General features: G+C 38.3%; 1 long non-coding RNA gene across 1 annotated transcript; it reads right to left on the reverse strand.

The window, feature by feature from the left end:
• Nucleotides 1–4,280: 4,280 nt before the first annotated feature.
• LOC124163588 lies at nt 4,281–6,420 on the reverse strand. Its single transcript, XR_006865810.1, has 3 exons — nt 6,138–6,420; nt 4,618–4,843; nt 4,281–4,414 (listed from the first exon to the last, which is right to left on the reverse strand). It is a non-coding gene; the product is annotated as an uncharacterized LOC124163588 (long non-coding RNA).
• Between the last annotated feature and the right edge of the window lie 361 nt (nt 6,421–6,781).

Below are 6,781 nucleotides of genomic sequence, written 5' to 3' on the forward strand. Positions count from 1 at the left end.
AGTACGTAATTTAGGCTTTGCAGATTTTAGGACGTGGAGCAAGTGTTTATTGTTCTTCAATCTTTTCATCGCGTTGGGGCATGTAAATGACAGTGGCCCCGTCTTGGGGAAAAATTTTGGTTCTAAAGCGGAATCTCTCGTCCGTGTCCTGACCAAGATCAAGAACCAAATAACCGAATGGTTCTTGCGTAACCTGTTTATATACCCTCTCCAATTCCCCCGATTTTTCCGGATAGACCTGCCTAGCTAAATGACCAAATTGTAACTTATCTCTGGGATTTTTGAACGCTACAATATACTTTGAATTCAATGATATGTTTCTCGATTGCTGGCTTTGATAGAAAATATTCTGCGTGATCAAAAACACCGAAATGTTAAAATGATGGCTACCTCTGGTGAATAATCTACACACATCTTTGCTGTAGGCTCCCTCACTCATTAAATCATCTATAACGTACAAAGTAGGAACACCACCAAATTCTTCGAAAGGAGGTATTTCGGAGTAAAATTCAACTGGTATTCGTATGTTAGGCTCACTTCCTGGGGCACAGCACCAAACCACTTGCTCTATTGGACTATCTATCATATAATCCAACTTTTCCAAAAACTGCGTGACAAATGTGGTTTTTCCACAACCTGATGGACCCGCGCAGATGCATGTGAAAGGATGTTTCCAGGCCAACGTCATGATTAACACTGGAATCATGATTACGATGAAACTAGTTTTTACCAATTTCAATCATTACCAAATGCCTGATCATGTGTACGCTTTCGCGGAATTCTGTAATGACCCCAAGCAAGCGTATTCATTCCATCCTCGCAAATATATCGTTTATCATCGGATGCATTTAGTGTCACCTTATTTATTTTAACAGTGTATAACTCGTGCATTTTGCTACGGATTACGTTCATCTTTCGAAATTGCGTCGAGTTCTCTCTTAAACAATTAATATAATCACCAAATTTTAGGCATTTTTCCTTCACAGATTTCGTTATCCCCTTTGCCTTCTTTTTTTCTTTACCCGATTCCATCTTGAATGAGTACAATTTGCTTCTTAATCCGACGAAAGCCGTCATAATGAGACCATCGCATTCGTCTTTGAACTTTCCAATGACCTTCTTGTTTTTTTCAGAATAACACGGATGTTCTTTTGGATAATTCGAGGTGTCGAATGCATCTAGGTATTCTAGCATATCTCTGTATACATCATCCGTTCTAATCTCATACATGAAGCTGTCAGTGTCTGTGTAGGCAAGTGACAATTTATTTTGGTACTTGGGCAGCATGGTGCGGTAATGAAAGTCGTACATTAGAGTTTTACTGAGATCGAGAACGCAGAAACCAATGTATATTGGCTTAACCATTTTGATGGTGGCTTTCCGCATGTGAACGGCTACTAAAGACTCGTTGAAAATTGTCCTATCCAAAAATGTCGATTTATTGATTAATTTTTGAAGTCTTTTTTCGCTTGTCACTAATTGCATATTCATCCGTTTCCTTACATTCTCCATTGTCTTGCCAAATACGGCGTTATTCATGAGCTTGTAAAAGTCCTTCTCAAATTCATTTTTAGCAACTTTTCGACGATCTGTATTTAGGTCAATATAGGTCTTTAACCACGAAGACTGTTTGAACTCGATAACTCTGTGCACTTTTTTGAGTATGATGCCTAATTCTAATGCCTGTTTCAGGTTCATGTAATGAATTACATATTTACTTTTATTTTCGAGGGTGGTCAAAAGTTTTTCATGTTTACCGTTAGGTGGTGTCTTGTTTTCCGGGCAAAGAGGGAAATCTGAATGCGTATCGTGCAGCCAATGTGGGTACTCAAGATCAACTTCGAGAATGTATCCAGTTTCACTGTCATCGGGAACATTTTCCACGCTAAAATCGTCAATTTCCTCCTGTTTTAACCACCGAAATTCACCGTAAGGAAGGGGTCTGGAGAGTGCCCATCCGTAGAGATTATTCGCGTCAAGATAGGTTAAATATATCGAATCTTTACCTGGGTCATAACCTGACATGTACTTATTGTTCGATTCACAGTATCTTTTACAACACTGTGAAATTCCTCCGCGAATTCCGTTTTCGATCATGAGTATCATATCGTAATCAGTCAAAAGCTCTAATTCTATGTCAGTGTACTTAAGCATTGCATCAAATGTTAAACCTGGTGCAGTGTAATACCACGCCGGATCTAACTTGTAGGCTCCGTAGCACACGTCACGAAAGTTCTCAAAAACATCGGCGAGAAGAGTGACGTCACTTTTCAAATAAACATCACTGTAATCACCGAGTGTTTCACATCCAAACGAAGACCATACGTTCAAAGCGTGACCATAATCTTCGTCTGACACATGCTCGTCGTTCAATCTGTTGTAAAAATTATCCTTGTCCGGGAGCAAGGTTTCATCGAGCTTATTCAACGAATCAGTGTAATCATAGGGATAAACCCCCTTTCGTGTAACTAGTCGCGTCTTGTCACCAAAAATTTCTGTGGTATATTTAAATTTAGTCAGGTTCGAGACTAGAGAAGCAAGAGAAGCGGGCATAAATCGAAAGGTATCGACAAAACGAATTTTGAAATTATCCTCTATAGACTTGGAAAAAGTGATATATTTTTCTTCAGAATTTGGAATAATGAATATTTCCCTCTCATCATAGTCTAGCTCTCGTACAATGAAATGACCATCATACGCGGACAGGTTATGAATAAAAATTGGAAGAAATTGAGGCATCTTATACTGCACATTGCAAAAGGAATGAGCTGGACCTCGATACTGTCCCGTCAGGTGATCGTGATCCCTAACCCTATCCTCGTTCAACTCATTCCCACAAATGTGGCACGTCGATGCGTTTTGGAAAGCGCTCTCTTTTTCCTCTGTGAGTGGTGTTATAGGAATAGTATTTTTGTACAACTTGAAAACCTTCTGGGCTTCATCTTTTATACTGTCAATAAAAACACGTGCTGCATTAGGCCCTCGATACAATACTGGCTCCTCGCATCCGTTTGGAGTCATCATGATATAACAAAAGCTGAATGGCTCATGCTTCTGTATGATGTTAGTGAACGAAGTATTAGAACACGGTTCGCATGTGTTTACATTTTTCAGTAGACATTCAAAATCGGCATATATCACGTAAGGTACACGGAAAGTGCGATTAATGTTGGTAAATTTCAATAATTTATTGTCCTCGTCTGGTAGCACTATTTTACTTGGTGTCCCCGTTCCTCTACATAAGTCTTTGTGAGATTCGAGTTTTTCTACGTCATGGTAATAAGTTAGACACCGTTTACAAATAAAAATTCTAGTTTTATGTCTAGTAATTTGGGAGCGCACGAGTCTTTCAAAATTCTTTATCCAGCAATAGTGAGCAGTTGTTTCGTTGGTAATGTAGAGGAGGTCGCGATGATCCTCAAGCTCATAATCTACAATTTTTATAGGATACACATTGTTTTTATCATCTAGTCCAAACACATTAATTGAAATGTTATTGTCACGCTCGAATTTAGGGATATCCTTCAGATCTACTGGGTAATCAATACAGTTCCAAGTATAGGTCTCCCGAAATTCCTCACAATCGTATTTTGAAACTCGTTCGGGATGATTGGCTACATATTTTGCCCATATAGCATACTTAAAGCAGTATTGATCATCATTTTTGACATTGATAACGGATTTCGTATGCTTAATTTTTGTAGGTAACTCGATGAATGTAGAACCTCGAAGAGGGATGTACTTGTTAATACGAAGCTCTAAACCTATAACTTCAGCCAAAGTCCATCCTGACCCTTTAGCTTGAAATTCGGACTTTTCTTTTAAAAGTTTCGAAAATTTCTCGTCCATAATCTCATTTAACTGATCAACAAGTAGGACTCGTTGATTACTAGTCTTAAATGAGGTATTCAGCTCCTCGTGTTCTCCCTTTTGAAATTTGCAAATCAATAGGAGGTTGAACTTTATACTCCTGTTCGTCCTTGTTTGCTCTCTAATTTTCTCAATCAACAGATTTTTTATTTCACCAAGAAAAGTTACAACGTCCTGAACATCCCCTTCGGGAGTTATCCAAAATGTTTTTAGCCTGCATCTAATTGCCGATTCGATTTCATTGAACCCTCTCCCTATTTGCTCGTTAATTTTGATCCGGTGTGCGTTGGTATTCTCATGAGGCATAGCCTCATCAATGTTATAGAAGATTTCGCAGTAAGGACAAAATTTTCTACCATTTGCTTTATCTAATGCATCTTTCATTTCATGATAAGTTTCCATGTCATCAATGCTTTCGTTTTCAAGGGCTACTTTTCTGTAAATGCACGCTAGCGCTTGTTCAAGTTCTTCTTTAGTTCTATATGTATTGTTTTTAAAGTTAAAAATGATGTCTCTAATAGATGTCATGATTAATGTGAGAAATCTGAAAAAATAGAGAAAAGTTTAGCTAATTCTTCGTCTTGGATCAGATGTAGGATTATAAAAACGTTCAATTCTAACCTCGTAACGAATGCAATCTACTTAAAATCTCAATAAAAATAAAATGGTAGTGTATTCTGCAGTGATTACTTCCTCAAGGTAGTATTTTAAGGTGGGAACTTGGAATGTCTAAAAAGTTAGACTTACCAAGATCTAGATGGCGATGATGTTGTCTTCGTTGAGAGCAGATGACGTTGTCTTTGAGGAGTAGTCACCAAGAGGAAGTTCTCGGATCAAATGACGAGATTGCAATGAATGCTTCCGTCTTCGATCGGTATTTATAAAAGGAAATCTTCTCCTCCTACTCTTCAGCGGATGGCTGCCAAGTGGGTTGAGAAGACTGTGAATGATGTCAGCTGCAGAGGTATTCCAACTAAGTGAAAAAGAAACCGTGGTCAATCCTCACGGATAGATGACAAAGTTATGCATTTCCTTACACCCAAATAAGGTAAGGAATGCGCAAAGCTGCTACTGAATGACGCCAGTAGTGTGGAAAATACCTAGCTCAATTCTCCCCGGGTGGATTGCGAAGTCGTTCTCTATTTCCTTTCACCCCAAATAAGGTAAAAATCCACAAATAAGGGAGTTATAGACCATCGCAGGAATTATCTCCAGGGTAAAGGGGTCACATCCTTGGAGTGAGGTGATTTCTTTTGCATACAAAAGATGAGTGGACACTTACTCATCAACATTCAAATTTAAACTATGGTCTTATTTGTTCAAATAAGGGAGTTATATACGGTCGTAGGAATTATCTCCAGAGTATAGGGGTCACATCCTTGGAGTGAGGTGATTTCTTTTGCATACAAAAGATGAGTGGACACTTACTCATCAACATTCAAATTTAAACTATGGTCTTACTTGTTCAAATAAGGGAGTTATATACGGTCGTAGGAATTATCTCCAGAGTATAGGGACCACGCCCTTGGAGTGAGATGATTTCTTTTGCATACAAAAGATGAGTGGACACTTACTCATCAACATTCAAATTTAAACTATGGTCCTATTTGTCTAAATAAGGGAGTTATAGACCATCGCAGGAATTATCTCCAGAGTATAGGGACCACGCCCTTGGAGTGAGGTGATTTCTTTTACATACAAAAGATGAGTGGACACTTACTCATCAACATTCAAATTTAAACTATGGTCCTATTTGTTCAAATAAGGGAGTTATAGACGGTCGTAGGAATTATCTCCAGAGTATAGGGGCCTCGCCCTTGGAGTGAGGTGATTTTTTTTACACACAAAAGATGAGTTGTCACTTACTCATCAACATTCAAATTTAAACTATGGTCCTATTTGTTCAAATAAGGGAGATATTAAAGATTTTCTTACAAAGATACCTGCTACTAACCTATATTCTCCTAATACCATCATTCATATATTGGCCCACCGAATCTAAACTATTTGCTATATCAAATTTTTTTAAACGGGGTTGTTCCTTTACTAATCTCCCCGAATTTTAGAGGAGAAAACGGGAGTACTAGGACCAGGATTTCTACCATACCCTAAGTATCCTAGGATACATAAAAAATTTCATCCTGTTTTTTGACCGGGAGTCGAAGGGGGGTATTGAGCATAACATGCTCATGAATTTTCTCGGTTCCAAAAGCAATAGAAAAAATAGGAAAAAATCCGAAAAACTCAGTTTTACGGATCATATTTACCTTAAGCGGCAAACTCCTTCGGCGTCCGGGTCTCTGATGATTCTTCCGGAATTCAATCAGAATTCATAAAGAATTCCTACAGAATTCACTTCTTGAAGACCTACTCGATGATTCAGTTGGACCGATGGAATCAGACTAGTTCTGAGACCGCTGGTGATTTTCTCAGTGGCTGCACGGCCTTATATACTGCTTAGAAGGTACCGTGGAAGGGGCAAATCTAGGCGTAACCTACCCATCCCACTTGGATCGCTTGGAAACGACTTTCACTTATAGCCTTGCCTCCTAGGCGTAACCTACCCATCCCACTTAGATCGCTTGGGAACGCCTTTCACTTATAGCCTTGCCTCATACCATAGACAATATGTGCAGTTTAGTGGAGGGTTCTGAAAATGAGTATTTATCGCTGTGGTGACAAATTTTTGGAAATGCTAAAGTATTCTATATTAAATTTGATGATGATAGGAATTTGAATGGTGATCATAGCATAAATATTAACAAAGTTATTGCGATTTTTAATAATCAACAATTGTTTATAAGACAAGATACTATTTATCTTCATAACTATGACTTGTATCGAAAAAGTGTTAGAGATATTTTTTACTGATAATTACTTGCTCTTTCACTTAAGAGCATTTATTTTCAAA

Source organism: Ischnura elegans, chromosome 8 (genome assembly GCF_921293095.1).
Source record: "Ischnura elegans chromosome 8, ioIscEleg1.1, whole genome shotgun sequence".
Classification (NCBI taxonomy): Eukaryota; Metazoa; Arthropoda; class Insecta; order Odonata; family Coenagrionidae; genus Ischnura; species Ischnura elegans.